The sequence below is a fragment of the Orbicella faveolata genome, unplaced genomic scaffold, assembly GCF_042242905.1.
Source record: "Orbicella faveolata isolate gen_17 unplaced genomic scaffold, um_ofav_v1 contig_1, whole genome shotgun sequence".
In the NCBI taxonomy this organism is placed as follows: Eukaryota; Metazoa; Cnidaria; class Anthozoa; order Scleractinia; family Merulinidae; genus Orbicella; species Orbicella faveolata.
This window is the reverse complement of record NW_028301536.1, coordinates 20,009,323-20,026,892: the sequence shown is the minus strand read 5'-3', so window position 1 is coordinate 20,026,892 and position 17,570 is coordinate 20,009,323. Positions and strand designations below refer to the sequence as shown.

The window sequence follows — 17,570 nt, the reverse complement described above, 5'->3', positions numbered from 1 at the left end:
CAACCTGGCATGGGGTATGTGGATACAAAGTATGTTACATTGCAATGCAAGATAACATCAGTTCTCAATCTTCACTTCATAAGTCTAAATTATAAGTCAGATGACCTCTATTGGTAAGACTTGATTCATCATGTCCAAGAAATCAAAGGAAAAAAATTAGTAGAAAGTGAGGTTTGAAATAACTGGTGTTGTCTTTCAGTGCAATATGGCATACAATTGCTTTTAATTAGCTAACAATAATTAATGTCCGGCTTTAACTTTGGTTTTCCGGCAGTTCGGCATAAGTTCGATTCTCCACGCTTTTCTTTCGATGCATATTCCGTCACAAACATGTCAAGGCTTGGTATCGGTATTGACTCGTTACCAAGCCAAAGCTTACCAACAAATGAGAATCATCCAGGAGGCCCTGGGTGTTCCAAATCAAGTGTCAACTGACACTGGGACATTCTTGGCTTTTGCTGGATGCTAAATTATTCAGCTTAAGGAGCGCACCCCCTCATGGATTAATTTATTAGGTCCTGTGGATTTTTTGCATTGTAAAAGTTAATAATGACAATTGTAAAAAGCATAGCCGTCAACATAGCTTGTGGACGCTGCTCATTTTCGGGAGCACACAGAATGGAGAAGACAGCAAGACAGAGTGAAGAGAATAAATATTATTGTAACTAACTTAAGTTAAATATAATACATATTGCTAAATAATATTGACAATAAAACTAAACAAAATGGTGTCAGTATGCTTTGTTCTAAGACTTAAGTTTCTAAAGATATTATCTAGTAGCAAACTGTAACCAATAAAACATATATGATCTTTTTGCCCACTTTCGGGGGCGATTTTTTTTCTGAAAGCGTCCATTTTCGGGGACGTGGAAAAATGAGGTGAAAAGAAGACCTTTCACTTTCAAGTCACCTGATTTTTGCTGGTGTGTTTTATTTTCGTTCATTTATAGGGGTCTTCACTTGGGACAATGAACATCATTGACCTGAGTGAAGGGATCAAGACAGTTGGATCAACTTATCACGAAGGTAAGCTATATATAAATGTTGGCATCTCATTTTACTGTACTTACTTGTACTGTGCTTTAGTTACCAATAGAGCGACACTCTTAGCGCAATGTCAAACAATGAAAACATCAAGCACAGAGAGAGCAGTACAAGAAAGTCATGCACAACCTTACAGAAACCTTTACACTGCTACTGGTGGAACAAGATTGGAGAATTATCAGCTTTCATGTACCCTTGAAACAACTGGAATGAACTACCACAAGAACAAGGCAGTCTTGAGAAGGGAAGATATTACAAGGTTGCAAGGTATGACGAGTGAATTGACAGAATTCTAGTAGACATTGTCCTGATGTACAACCAAATTTTCATGATATAGTTTAGTAAACCATAGAGTTTTGAGGGAGCAAAGAACTTTATTCGTGGAGACATGTCTTGTTTTATACCACCAAATTCTCAGAACACACTTTCAAATGGAAGTATTACAGAGACTGTAGGTGTGGAATTAAGCAAGACTTGACTGGTGTTTTTTTTTTCACTCCTTGAAAATTAAAGTTTCTAACCTCAATCTTGAGCAGCTTTGTCTTCAAGTGACTCAGCAGGATGTTCCAGCCACAGTTTGAGAAACACTATTCAATGCTGTCAAGCCATTGTTGTTATCACACTGTACTTGGAAACAAGGGTAGGTTATTGTAACAGATAATAGCATCCATCTGAGAAAAACGTAAAATTTAGAAGTGCTTGCTAATTTGCTGTATTTCTAAACAAGGTAGGAAGTTTTGATACATTCACTTTGCCATAATTCGGAAACTTTTTTTGGTACTACAATAAAACTTCCATTAAATAAAACTTCCATTTTAGGATGATAATCAGTATGAAATCAAAAGGCTGTAGGTAATATTGTTTTGATCAGTACCAACAAATTTGTGCAGCCTACATTTAAGGAATCAGTCTGGAGAGGGAAAGGATTCTACCTCTATGACAAATACATTTAAGCTAAACACCACATTCTCACTGCTTCTAACAACAGGCTAGCTCCAGAGGAGGAGGATTCTAAAGCATAATTCAAAAGAAATTTGATTGTCTTGGTGTACCACAAAATTTTTAGAACTTGCATTAGTCTTGACTAGCAAATATAACAGAAACTAAGGAAGATTGAAGATTTAACTCAGGCTTACACTTACCAGTAACTACTAACTTACATCATGAGGAGCTCTGGAAGCTCTGTTCATCGGAACGAAGTTCCAGTGACAAGAGAAAGCTTTAAGTACCTTGCTGGTGCTCAGTTAGTCCAAGTCTACTTATGTGGAGATGAAGGTTAGTTTAAGGTTGCTGAAGACTCCATGACACAAATGTGCTGTTAGAAACCAGGAAGGGTCCTCCTAATTGACAACAACATCTACCTGATTGAAAGAGAAGTATATCGTTAATACACAGTAGCAATTACAATAAATAAGGATTGCCATCTTACAATATCCACGGATGACAATTTAAGCGGTAAGAAAAACAGGATACCAGGAGATGTTGTCTTGATGTGCCACCAAATTTTCAAAACTCACAGCAATACAGCAAACAATAATTTTAATGGAGAAATACTAGCATGATTACAAGGGATATATCGTCTTGATCTACCAACCCTCATCTTAAATTCTCAAAGTTTATGGCAGTATAGAAATCAATATAAAGAAAATCTATGATTATAGCTTTGTTGTTAGAATACATTGTCTTGATTCTTTACCAGATTCTCACACCTCATGTTATAATAGCAAACATCGCAGATGGGAAAACTAAATTCAGGTTTGATTAATATCTTACATGACTCCTGTGATCTATTTTGTAATTATTCTTTATTGTTTATTTACACATGACCCCACAAGCTGCAAGCTTAATTACTTATCGTGTTTAAATAACGGTTATTTACTTACTTACTTACTTACTTACTTAGCTTCCAAAAAATATTCCTCTCTCTTGAGCAGCTTTGAGTGGATCAGCAGGATGAATCATGTTTAAGCTTCAGGAACATAAGTCAGCCTTCCTTGTTGGTGTCCAACTGTTATTTAAATTGCCACCAGTGGACCTGAAAATGAGGACAGCTTCTTGTATTAGTAAGAGATGACAGCATCCACCTGAGAGAAAGAAAATGCTGAGTTGAGTTTCTCTGTAGCTGCTACACCCCTTTATAACAGCAGTCATCCAACAAGAGGTGTGAAATTTCAGTGCCAAAACTGATTGTGATTTCTGATACTGTTTCAGTATTCATTACCCATAGTTAAGTCCTGATATATATATTGAGGCAAAAGTCTTAGTTATCAGAGGGAAAAACATGATTGTGGAAGATATTGTCTTAACATACAGTACCACCAAATTTTCAAAATTTACAACTAGCGTGTAGTACTGCAGTTACTATGGAGAAAGAACAAGATTGATCAACCAATTCTCAATAAGTTGCATCAGTATAGAAATAAATACAAACATGGATGAGATATTATCACGATGTACCACAACATTCTCAGAGCATATAGATGACAATGACAAATATTACAGAAAGGAGGATTAAAATAAGATTTACATTTATTCTTAATTAACCTTTCTAAAAGTTGCTAAATATTAAAAATAATTCTGTCTTGAGCAGTTATGTGTTACAGTGAACTGGCAGGATATTCCAGTCATATTTCAACTGCAGTGACAGTTTGAGAACATCCCAGGATACCAGCTTTTCTTGTAAGAGTTCAGCCGTCTTACTGTCAAAGTAGCTGGAATGCCAACTTGGGCGTCCTTAAGTGTGGAGGTTGAATCCAACCAAGGGGAAGAGAAACATTGAGAGGTGGTCTATTGTAGAGCTCCATTAATAGCTGCATTGAACCTTGAACAGTCATCTTTCTGTAAGAGGTGAGGAATTTCAATGCATTAATTCTTAGTCCTACAACTATTGCTAGTAGTGTTACATTGTCCATCCAGCTTGCATATTGTAACGACAATACGATTTAGTGGAAATCGTGCCATAATTACCTCTCTGGACTATTTGGTATGTAATATGAGTTTAGGTATGGTCTTGATAAACTGCCAAATTATCAGATCTTGATACCAGAGCAATCAATACAAATGGATACGATTATTCATTATTCTGGCCCGAGATATTGTTTGATATGACAAGAAATTCTAAGAACTGCCAGTCATTATAGACAGGAGGAAAAAAAAAACAGTAATAATCTCTGTTTAGAACACCAGTAAATTCACTGGTCAGGCAGGTTTGCTTTGTTTCAACATGTCTAAAATTTACTAAATGCATTCCTCTGTCTTAAACAGATTAAAGCAAGGATGCTCTAGCTATGGGACCACTCCAGAGAAAAACAAGTTCAATTGAACCACTACATATTTGCCAAAAACCCTTGGATTCCGTCAGCTTCAAAAATACATTCTCAAGGTAAGCCTCGTTACATTTACAACTGAAAATTTCATTAAAAAATACAACTTATAGTGTTTTTTATTTTGTTATTGCATATTCAAGACTTTGCAAATGCAAAGATTACAATAACTAATTAATGTTTGGCTTATGCTGTTGCCATGGCAACATTTGTATGAGTCATGATTTTTCATCACCCTTATTCACTATACTTTCATTACCACTGTAATTTTTACCTGAAGTCTACTTCACTTTTCAGTAACATTATTCCTTCTGAAATTTTTCATTTTCATTCATTTTCCTCCATTTCTTCAGCATCAATTCTCTAAACCAAGAATCCACTGCAGTGAACATTTGTCAAACTTCAACCCAGATCAGCCCGACTCTGCTCAGTTATTCAGCCTCATCGAAGCAAGACAAGATTCTGATGAGTGAGACATTGCTGGTGGTTAGTTAAATTGTGGGCTGGGAGGGGAGGGTAAATAGAGCTCTGGATGAACCTCACAAAGCAAACAAACACACACTTTCGGCCAGAAGTCCATGTACTTCTGATTTGGTTTAACTTAATGTAGATAATTTAGATAAGTTTACTAATGGGCCCTTGTGGATGGGGTGGTTCCTCCCTATTGCCTTTAAATTCATTTGGGTTTCTTTGCAGGTTATTCGGCCAGTGATTTGCATTCAGGTTTTTTTATTTTTCTCCCGCTTACTTTCGACTTCACTTCACTTCAATTCACTTCACTTCACTCCGGCTTTTTTTAAATTCACTGTGGCATGCTTCAACTTCTTTCCGGCTTCAATTGGCCTTCACTATGGTTTACTGTTGACTTCACTCTGGCTTCAATTTGACTTCGTGTTGGAGACATTTTGTCATCTATGTTGCATTCCGAATTCCTCCCTGCTCAGTTGCGCCTAGGCCAATTTATTCTATTACATTTCACTTGACAGACTATGTGCTGATAAGTGAGATTCTCTCAGTAAGGTTCAACCAGACATACAATGTAAGTTTAGAACTTATGATTTAGGATACTAAAAACTTAGTTTAGGGTTACAGGTAGTTAAGAAAATACATAGATCAGTTGTCAGGACTCTAGGTACTTGCCCTAATGCCTTTCATTGCTGTGAGGTTTTGACTCTTTGAAAAAGTTTAAAATATGGGCCAGTTTATTTGCAATATGATTCATTCATGTAGTACTTTATCTTTTTCGTTAGCATTCAAGAACTCTATAAATAAGAGTAAACCCTCCCAAAAATTGAGAGGCATCAGGGGCATGGGATTATGGGACAATGCACACACATCAGGTTAGATTGGTTATGTAGGCAGCCTTTGAGACCAGCTGACCAGGATCATCCAACCAACCAAAGGAGGAGAATAGACAGTCAGGCAGTTAGCAAAAATAAATGATGAGTTGCAGGTAGTGGGGAGGATTTTCTCACTGTGGCAGTGCTGACATTTAGACATCTGACATGTACATCTGTCTCCTTGTCAACGCTGCCCTGTGGGAGGAATCTCCCCAAAGAAGGCCTACAATGCATGTTGTGGGTCTTCATAGCATAGACCGTCTACAAATTGTAGGCGTAGGTAGACTTCACATTGGCAACAACCTATGGATACTGGAAAAGTGAACGAAGAGGACCAACAATGGCCACAAGACAGAAGTCCCCTTGGTACTACTATGGCGCTAAACAGGTTGAAAAAGATCGTCACATGATAGGCAGTTTTAGTAGTTAGTGTGGGTAGATAGGAAGCTACCAATGTGGTGATGAAAGAGGATAAATCCAGGATCAAAATAAGACAAATATTTTGTACTTTGTTCTCATGCTAGCATCATAAGGAAAATTACCTATTACTACTGATAGGCAGATCAAGACAAGAATGTTAGTAGGCTCATGTAGGTAAACAGGCAGTTTAATTTGTCGTAAGATAACAAACAGGACCTGGCATTGGATGGAAATCAAGTGGAGCATCTGTGCAAGAGTGAAACTGGAGAGGACTAAATTCATGGCAATACATCATTCTGGCCTTCTTTGCATGGGATATGAAAGTTTCAACAAGCACTGCTATTGAAGCTTCAAGATGTGCATGACTTCTGCAGTTTACCCCATGGAGCATAGGCTGCTGCAGCCAACACATACCACAGAAGCAATTCAGACATACATCAGCATGCTTCAGATGAAGTTAACTCTCAGGTCTCTCCATAATGGTCAGTCACACAGCTAAGATTACGAAGAAAGGAGCAGTAAAACCAGGTAGGTAGAGCGTAATCTGAAGGAAACATTCAGCAAAGAAAAAACAGGATCCCTTTGAATGGAGATAGTGGAGAGCCTGCACTGAAGTGGTGAGGGATGGCGATGAATGGTTAAAGATTACTCCGGGTAATGTGTACCTGGCATACATGACCTCAACAAGCAATTCGGTTGAAGATTTTTGTCATCATCAACAAGTGGTTCACATGAAAAGACAGACTAAGTCCACACTCATCAGTCCTATCAAGTCACAAGTCTTGCTCTCAGTTCATACATACAGAGCTTCTGTTTTTCTTTTATCTCTTCTTCCTCTCTTGTCCTCCACTAGGTAGAGATGGGTTGGCTTTCTCCCCTTTTACTACTAGTCATCCAATGGCAATGTTTGACAGTAAAACTAATGTCATTTTTCTCTGTATTACCCAAGATTCTAGAAGTCAGGGACAGATGAAGCATTCACCTGAAGAGTAATATCAGCCTGGAGAAAATGAAGAATGTGGAAACTGATAAAATTGACCCTCTGTCCATCATAATTATCCTATTAAGTTGCTTTTTCAGTCCTAGTACTCCTCCTGCAGCATTTTGTCAACAGCTCTGAATAAAGACACCTCAAAATGGTTTCATTGAAGATTCGCCTTACAAGGATAACAGAATGATTACATACCAGTTACTGACAGCCTGAGGTGGCTTACCTGAAAGTAAGTGTAACAGCACCCTTACCTATAGACAGCTGGTGACTGTTGGTGTTTTGAACCCCCAAAATGGCTGACTTTTCCCTTAGTCAACATTAGTGGATGCCCTTAGTGAATTTCTTCATCTGCTACACCTCCCCAATACTTGATGATAGACTCTTCACACTGACTTGACAAAGGAGTTTGCTTTAATCTCAAGGATAGGAAGATGATTTCCTACGATCAGATCATTCAGCCTTAGTCAGATGTAACTGGAGTTCTTGTAAATTGGTTTCACTGATGATGGCAGGCTTACTCCAAGGTCTCTTCTTTTGTAAAACAGGAGAATTATTTGATGTCTTTCTAGCATCTCAGATATCAGCTGCCTCTTTTACAGCCTCCTTGATGAGTACCTGCCACCTTACCGCTTATACACATAGGTGTCTGCTTTCTGCTGGAATTTGCCCATATTTGTGCAGCCTCTGTCTTACAAGTTTCTCAACAGGCTTTATTGACTAGGTTGTGTAAGTAAGTCTGCATACCAGTCAAGTGTGTCATCAGGCTGGCACTTATCTCCAGTTTCTGTAGCATGAAGCGACTGGGAGTATTTCTACTCCCCCTGGATGGGAAACTAGTCCATTACAGGGTTACTAGCAGCATTAAATTTGCCGGTACCCATTTATACACCTGGGTGGAAAGAAACACTGTGAGAGTAAAGTGTCTTGCCCAAGAACACAACACAATGTCCCTGGCAAGAGCTTGAATCTGGACTGCTTAATCTGGAGGTGAGCTCATTAACCATCAAACCACCACCATCAGACCTCACTATTAATCTCACTAAAACATTGAAAGGACTGTACAGATCGGAGCTTGAAATTTCCCTATATACCAAGCAAAAGTAACCTGTTCTTGAAAGAGGATGAGTGGTACGATTCTCTATAAAGAGCTTTGGCTGAATATGAACCGGAACAATGTCATCAACACCTTCAATTCCATAATTGACTATAACTATACTCTTGAATTAAGCTAGACAACCCATGAAGAATGGTGTGAGACACTATCCAATGAAGGAAGAAAGTAAATGACAACATGATAGGAGCCTGGAACATGGTCTGCATTGTTAGACAAAATTAGTGGCTCAACAGTAAATACCTGACATTCAACATGGCAAAGCAACTCAGGGGCAATCTTTGTTTTGTACTATCGACATTGTAGCTGATCTTCCAAATCCTACAGCAACTCCTATTCTCTCGTGCAAATCTATCAAAGAACAAGTACATTTTTCCCATTTGATATGAAGATGTTCAATGTGGGCATTACCCCACTTGTCAGGGTAGTTTCACAAAATCCTGTACATGTCCCTGGGTGAAACAATACCTCTTTAAGTGTGTTATTCACAACAGGATTATCCTTCAATCCAGTCACCCTTGTTCTTATACTATCAAATGGTAACCTTAAAAATGTCAGCTGAGGCTTTCCCATTACCAGATTGGTTATCTCTTTCAGCACTTCAGATGATATAGAACATATAATAATTATAGACTCTTCAGGATGACTTCACAGAAGATTTTGTCCAGTAAGGATAACAAGCTAATACCCTGCTTGTTGATGGACACCTAAGTAACTTTCTTCAGAATAATTGATGTAGACATGTTTACCTCAGTCGGTCTATTGCTTTAATACACATGCATCTCTGCAACCATCTCCATGGATCACACATCACTCAACTGGATCCTGTGCAGGTGCTTTGGCACTCTGAAGACTATTGGAATACTTCTGAGGATCCGATCCCTTCTGTTGGAGGTGGGGTCAAGAGTAATGTCAACAACTTCAAAAGTGTACTTTTTCCGCATCGCTGATGTCACCTAACAACTTCAAAGTGTACTTGTTAATCATTTATCAACATGTTCATTCCCGTATTCTTCCTGCTCCCTCTCAATTCTCACTATAGTAACACACCTTGCTTGTCAAAAGTGGGTGCCTGCAGTGCTTCATGCCAGTGTCCACAAAGTTATCCAATGATCTTGTAGGTTGCAGCTTACTCCTATGCCTGTGGAATCTCCTATGTCCCTCAGATGTTTCACTGAACATTGATGATGTAACCATTTTTGTAATTGTGAGCATTGTCTTCAAACTAAGGACACTGGTTTTTCAACAGAGGATGTATATCATAGGACTGTTGCAGCTCCTGTAGAAGAAGTCTTGGATGAAAGTGAATGTTACAAGATGAAGATAAAAGTGAATGTTACAAGATCATATTAAGACCTACCACATATGGAATTTAGGAGGACCCTGTGAAAAATGGAGTTGCACACACCCCAAAATACTAAATATGAAAAGCCAGGAAGAGCTTCAAAAACTTGCCTGAATTCTAGAAATACTGAATGTGATCAAAATTATTCAGCAGATTGCATCATCGTTGAACATCTCTACTCTCTTATAAACATCATGAGCATCAAGTTTTGGTTTAAATATGTAACAAATAAAGTGATCGTGATCACTTCTAACAGAGGCTGCCCTCCTAAAATGCCATGAAATCTTTCAAGAGACATTTTATTTCTCAGTGATGAGAAGATGGCTTATTAGGATCTTATGCCACCTGTCAGAAAATCTTATGTACCTTCCCTGTGTAGAAACAATATGCTTCGGGTGACTACCCCACATACTCATCCTTCACTATCATCATTTATACTGTACTAGTCATTTTGCCAATTGCCTCATCCCTGTGACTCTTTCCTTACCCAGATCGTCTTTTATCTGGTCCTAACAACAATTTAACTTACAAACTACACTGTCACCTTATGTGTGAAGTAGACGCCACTACTCAATCTGAAAATGTTTATAATTATATGGGCTACTTGCGAACAATCAGCCATTGAAACACAGGACCATTGTGGAACATCACAAAAATTCCCAACTTTGTGCTTGTTAAATCTTAACTCGATTATATTTTCCTGGCCTTTACACAGAGCATTTCAGATTTCAACGACTTGAGCACACCTGCGAATTCCAGTGACGGGAGGTAGATATTTTTTCTTAATGTGGTCTTGCTATGGAACTTAATATGTATCTTTCTGCACACAGTCAGCATCATTGGAAAACTAGTCTGGATCACAGTCATCATCATCTTCATTTAGTAGAACAAGATGGTGATTTAATTCTCACTGGTGTTCACTCAAGGATGAATTTCTCAACACCTTTTTCAAAGGTGACCACGATTCTGTTCACTAATTTCTTGGACATCAGTTTTGACCAAGAAGAAATCTATTTCCCAGCTTGTGTTTTAAATGAGCCAAATTGACCCATCATCACTATCATCATCTCCTCTTATGTAGCACCAACAGGTGTATATAAGGTGCATAAGGTGCATATGGTGCAAATTGACTCCACCATCACAAAATGATGTCAAGGAGTATTGTGGTAAACTTTTTTCAGCTGTCTACCTGGTGACCTGTGAAAGTCTGTAAATGCTATACAGCCCTCAAAATCAAAAAGCAAGTTATAGCCTTTGAACACAACTTTTTCCTGTTTCCATGAGATATTCACTGTTCATGGGGTGAAGATTTTAGCCTCGTGCCCAACACCAATGGACTATCCAGGAAGGTTAAAACATCCCAACAATGGAAGTCTCTCTGAATTATTGAGCCTTGTAAGTCATTCCACGAGATCAGGATACATGTGTATCTCAAAGGATGGAACATAACTGATAAACCACTGGATAAAAGTGAGATGTGAATAACTATGAATTACGGCAACCTCTTTTTATCTAGGTCTACTTGGTGACCAGTGAATGACTAGAAAATATACACAGCCCTTAAAATCAAGAGACAAAAAAAACAGTCTTTGACTTAGTGCGTGACCACTTCCACGAGATGTTCACTTTTCATGGGGTGAGGATAAGAGCGAGATGTGATCTCAGAGTCTGTACCTCTTGGTTGCTCCACTTGGATGCCTGTCATGTCAATGAAGCAATTCTCTAGCAACAGTTGTGCTGAAACAGCAGTATCCTTTGCATTGAAGGACTAAGAAATGATATACAGTATAAAAGATACCTACAGCCTGAAAGACCAAGACATTATAGACAACGGAGGATATTTCTACAACCTGAAGGACCAAGCAATGACAGACGATATAGGAGTTTTCTACAACCTGGCATGGGGTATGTGGATACAAAGTATGTTACATTGCAATGCAAGATAACATCAGTTCTCAATCTTCACTTCATATGTCTAAATTATAAGTCAGATGACCTCTATTGGCTGGACTTGATTTATCATGCCCAAGAAATCAAAGGAAAAAAAAAATAGTAGAAAGTGAGGTTTGAAATAGTTGGTGTTGTCTTTCAGTGCAATATAGCATACAGTTGCTTTTAATTAGCTAACAATAATTACAATAAATGTTTGGTTTGGCATCAATGTCCGGCTTTAAATTTGGTTTTCGAGCAGTTCGGCTTTAGTTCGATCCTTCATGCTTTTCTTTCGATACATATTCCAGCCACAAACATGTCAAGGCCTGGTATCAGTGCTGATTTGTTACCAGGCCAAAGCTTACAAACAAATGAGAACCATCCAGGAGGCCCTGGGTGTTCCAAATGAAGTGTCGACTGACACTGGTACACTCTTGGCTTTCTCTGGATACTAAATTATTCAGCTTAAGGAGCGCACCCCCTCATGGATTAATTTATTAGGTCCTGTGGATTTTTGCATTGTAAAAGTTAATAATAACAATTGTAAAAAGCATAGCTATCAACGTAGCGTGTGGATGCTGCTCATTTTCGGGAGCAAACAGAATGGAGAAGACAGCAAGAAAATGCGAAGAGAGTTAAAATATTGTAACTAACCTAATATTAATAATAATAATAATATATATTGCTATTTGATGTTTATGATAATAAATCTACAAAAATGGTGTGAGTCTGCTATTTTTTAACATTTCAGTTTCTAGCTAAAGGTATAAACTGGTAGCTAACAGTAAACAATGATAATAAATTAAAGTCTGTGATTTCTTTTTTCTGCCCACTTTCGGGGGCAAATTTTTCTGAGTGTCCATTTTCGGGGACATGAAAAATGTTGGAAAAGGAACACTGTTTATTAAATTCAAATCACCTGATGTTCACAGGTGTGTTTTTTTTCATTCATTTATAGGGACCTTTACTTGGGTCAATGATGTTCATTGACCTGAGTGAAGGGATCAAGACATTTTGGATCACCTTATCATATAAAGGTAAGGCATAAATGTTGGCTATTCACATTTTCAACTTCTAACTTGTGCTGTGCTTTAGTTTCCACTAGAAAAATACTTTCAGTGCCATCTCAAATCATGTATTACTACTGAAAACAACCCCAGACAACAAAGCTTCAAGCACAGATAGAGCAGTTGAAAAACATCACGCACAACCTTACAGAAACGTTTACTCTGCTACTGCTGGAACAACATGAATAAAGAATAATCAGTCTTCACCTACATGTAACATGAACAACCACAACAACAAAGCAGTCCCGAGAAGACAAGTTATAAGGTATGAAGAGCGATGATAGTATTACAGGAGACATTGCCTTGATGTACAACCAAATTCTCATAACATACATTTAGTAAAACAGTCAGTTTTAAGAGGGCAAAGCACAGTATTAGTGGAGCTTACATGCCTCATTGCATCAGTGATGCACACTGGACATGAACATTGTTTTTAAGCAATAGTTTTTTCTTGCACCACCAAATTCCCAGAATATACTATAGTATTGCAATTATAACAGGGATTCTAGGTGTGGAATTTAGTTAATCTTGACTTGCTTTCTTTTAGTCCTTGAAATTAAAGGTTACTTACCTCCATCTTGAGTATAGCTTTGTCCGTAGGTGAATAAAAAGGATGTTCCAACAACAGGTTTGAGAAAACACAGTCATAATATCAACTGTCCTCACTGGTGTCCAGCTGCTGTTACTACCAGAGTGTACCTGGAAATGAGGGTAGGTTTCCCTAACAGAAATGAGCACGTGTGAACTAGAGGATAAAATTGAGAAGTTCCCTTCAAATTGCTGCATTTCTACAAGAGGTGAGGAGTTTCAGTACCAGAATGTTCATCTTGCTTTGCCAGACAGTGTTTATGACATTTTCAAGGACAGCAATCAGTATAAAATCAAAAGGTGTGCAAGCAATATTGTCTTGATCTACCACCAAATTCTCGGAGTCTACTTCCAATTCTGCCAAGTTCTGAGCACAGCTTATAATAGCAAGTCAATTTCAGAGATGCATGGTCAGTGTTATTTTAAAGGAATTACGTTGTCTTGGCCGTGCACCAACAAATTCTTGGAGCTCACAATACTCCAGGAAATATAGGCAAGATTACACTAGGCTTGTACTGTATTGTTACACGTACCAGAACTTACTAACATTTCCTATATATTGAAGAGCTCCGTGTTTGAGTGAATTTGACAGGAAGCAGTGTTAGGGACAGTTTGAGAAAGCTGCTATGTACCTGGCTGGTGTCCTGGTGTCATCATTCCTCAGTCCAAGAGTACTGATCAACGTGGAGATAACAGTTGGTTATCATCATCCTTGGACAATAAAAACAACACTGCTTATTCAGCAGCTGCTTTCTCAAAGGGGTGCGGAATTTTAATGTATTGATTCTGACAAGTTTCTGAAACTTGCTGTTCGTACATGTTTCCACACTGCATAGTCACATAGAACAATTACATTGTGAATGACCATCACTAATGAGGGAAACAAGCATGGTTTTACCTAGGGGATTTTGTGTCGACGTGTCACAAAATTATCAGAACATAACATTTCACACTATGGCAATCAGCATGGAGAATCATAAAAGTGTATCCAGACTATATATACATGTAAGTTTTGAGTCTTTTAAGTTAAGTCTCGACACGCAACCAAATTTTCACGATCCATACTCACTGATAACAATGTTTTCACCTAGTTTTCAAAATTGAAATACTTTTAATAAATTAAACTATTCCTTCATCTTGAGCAGTTTTGTGTCTGAGTAAATTGGCAGGATGTTCACATTTTAACTTTTTTTGCTGCGATATTGTGGCCAGGTCCTCCTACTTGACAATGTCTGTCTGAGATGGCTCAACCTTTTATTAGATGCCTGACATGCAAATAATTTCACCTGTCTGTCACTTTTGATTTTGACTTTTGAAACTGCAGTTTCAGTATGCATAATCAATTATAGCTTAACAAGATAATGGGACAACACATTCTGAGAAGTGAGAGGAGTAAACATGATTCTGGGGAACATACTAGTTAACAAATTCTGAAACATAATTCAACTAAGTGATGCTTGAATTGTTTTTACCTTTTAAATGTTTTCTAAAATATTTCTCCACCTTAGGCAGCTTTGTTTTTCTGACAAATGAACTGACAGGATGTTCCAGTTGCATTTCAACATCAGCAACAGCTAGAGAAGACCATGTCATGACAACTTTCCCAACAGCAAACGTCCAACTGCCTTGCTGTCAAAGGAGCTGAAATGCTGATTGGAAGGTCCTCAAATATGGAGGAAGTATGTACTCGAGAAGAAGTCATGGAAGTGCATGTACCCTCAAACAGTCATCTTTCTATAACAGGTAAGGAAATTCCATGCATTAATTCATTGTCAGTAGTGTTACATTGTCTGTTGGCCAATGGACTGAGCTTTCAAATGACATTTTGAGAAATCAATACAAATGGGGATATGCATTAACCTGGGAGATAATCGTTGTCTTGATATGACAATAAACTCTGAGAATTGCCAGAGAGGAAGCAGCACAATAACACTCTCCCTATGGAACACCATTAAACTCACTGGTCAGACAGGTTAATTTGTTTTGTTTTTACATCTAAGTAAACACATTAAGCAGATTTGTGTTTAAGTGAACTAAGGCAGGATGCTTCAGCCATACATCCACTTCCTACAACACTTGAAAAGTAATAAATCAAACACAAAGGACCGTGTTTGACGACTTGATTTCCAAACACCAAGAAGAGAGTTGAAAATTTGACGCGTAGCAAAGTATTTTGACGAACTTTGAGGTGTATGGAAATGTTGTCAAACACTGTCTCGAGTGTTTGATATGTCTTCTCAACCAAAACTTACAAAAACTTGTAAAAATCTTTGCTAATTAAGATCAGATATCCAAACGCTGTCAGAGTCATGACTCCATAATGTCAACAGAACTGAGAGGAAAAGATAACTTCCAGGAGTGCTCAGTCACAGAGGCATTTAGGATGAATCTATCCTCTACATGACTTTAAAACAGGTATTTGGAATTGTTATGCATTGATTTTTAATTCTGGTGCTTTTTAATAGTAATGCCGTATTTCCAAAATTGCTATGTATACTGAATGGAATCTCACTTGAACTCAGGAACATAATTGTGAATTATCAGTACTAGTAGTTTCCCTAAAAAAATTCAAACCACAGAATAACAAATAGATTCTTTAGAATATTAACATCGCATTCAAATTACTGGTATATCAAAAGAGACCCATCGAATAATGTTTAACAAATGTCCACAACCATTTTTTTGCCTCTACATACCATGTATAAAAGAGCAAACAGATTTTTGAAGTCATGTATTTATTGTCATTTATTTCATGATTTTTCTCAAAATCATGTTTCAGGACTAACAGAAGCTGTTGCTGTCAAGTTGGACTGCCATTCCCATGTGGAAATCTTGTTAAAATTTTATATTAATTCTTAAAACCTCTTATCAGATCTTACAAGAATCTTATAAAACTTTATTTGTAAGAATCTTTCAAAACCTTGAAATGACCTTACAAATAAAGCTTTTATCACAGAAAAATTTAAAATTCAAGATTACAAGACCTTAAACTTACAGGATCTTGTAAGAATCTTGCATTTTATATGAAGCACTTTATAAGATCTTGTATGAATCTTTCAAAAATGTATAAGAATCTTAGAAGAACTTGAAAAACTCTTGTAAGAATCATACATGAACTTGAAAGAATTTTACAAAATCTTATAAGAATGTGACAATAAATAATTATTTTAAGGATGCTATTATAACATAATGAATTTTGAAGTCCAACTTAAAATAATATTAAATTAAAAGAAAAATATAAATTAACATTAAGATTTACCTTATATTAAATAATAATAATAATAATAATAATAATAACAATAATAATAATATCAAGAAAAAAACAAGATAAAATACCTAGTAAGTTATAAATTTCCACAAAGAATCTTAAAACAAGTCTCCTAAAAATTGAGACCTAAAACCTGCAAACAATCTTGTAAGAATCTTGTAAGATTATTCAAAGAGATTGAAAGATTTTAGATTTTTCACTAGGATTTATAAAATTCCTAACATGATTTCCACATGGATTTACACCTATAATGAAGACTAGTTCTAGCCCTCTCTCCGTCACACAATGTTATGCTCCCAGGAGCATAACATTGTGTGGCAGCAAGAACCAGAACTGGACTCTGTTACTTGAAGAAGGACAAGACAAAAAAGAAGAAGAAGCGTAAATCAAGCCTATACCACAAATGTCTACTTCACAAGGTAAGTGAAATCACATCACATCTATGGAGGGAGGGGGTAGCAACACCTCTTTTGTGCATAAATGTGACAACAGACCTATTATTAATAATATTGTTCACTTTCCTTTGCAGCCGCTCTGGTCAGAGTCATGTGACTCTGGCCTGAGCAGCTGTAAAGGAGTAATGTTTTAATTTTATTATGACTGTCAAAGACATCAAGAAATTAAAAACTAGTTAACGAGATGTTCATTCTTTGCATAAAAGAAAATATCAAAGTTGGTAGGTTAAGGTAAAGTTTGCATGTGAGCCAAATGGCCCATCAGGCTGGAGCTTATCTCGGTTTCTGTAACATGAAGTGACTAGGAGTATTCCTACTTCCCCATGGATGGGATGCTATTCCATGCTGGGTGACCCACACCAATAAGTTTACCCATACCCATTTACACACCTGGGTGAAGAGAGACACTGTGAGAGTAAAGTGTCTTGCCAGGGCTCGAACCTGGACTGCTCAATCCAGAGTTGAGCACACTAACCATGGGGTCACTGTGTCTCAAGAAGTTGAGCTATTATTAAAGTACACAGGTTTTTAAAATTTTAAGTTTCAGGATCAGAAAGATGAATTGAAATTGTACCCAGGATATTTGATGTTACATGTACATCTCCATCTGCCTAAAGAAGGAATACCTGAATTAACAAGAGAGCACTCTTGTTTTCTTAAAATAAAAATAATTACCTGTAGTAACC

At 37.3% G+C, this 17,570-nt stretch overlaps 1 long non-coding RNA gene across 14 annotated transcripts in view; it reads right to left on the bottom strand.

Moving 5' to 3' along the window:
* Positions 1–17,570, bottom strand: part of LOC110048611 (uncharacterized) — a 48,586-nt gene that overhangs the window by 18,614 nt on the left and 12,402 nt on the right. For 3 of the 14 annotated variants that reach the window (XR_016208748.1, XR_016208732.1, XR_016208742.1), the window contains exons 1-7: positions 9,280–13,136; positions 8,979–9,114; positions 8,473–8,580; positions 4,642–4,829; positions 2,944–3,882; positions 2,274–2,405; positions 1,566–1,715 (exon numbers count right to left, since the gene is read on the bottom strand). This is a non-coding gene — a long non-coding RNA (uncharacterized LOC110048611). The other 11 variants (XR_016208737.1, XR_016208745.1, XR_016208733.1 and 8 more) reach the window with 10 other exon arrangements.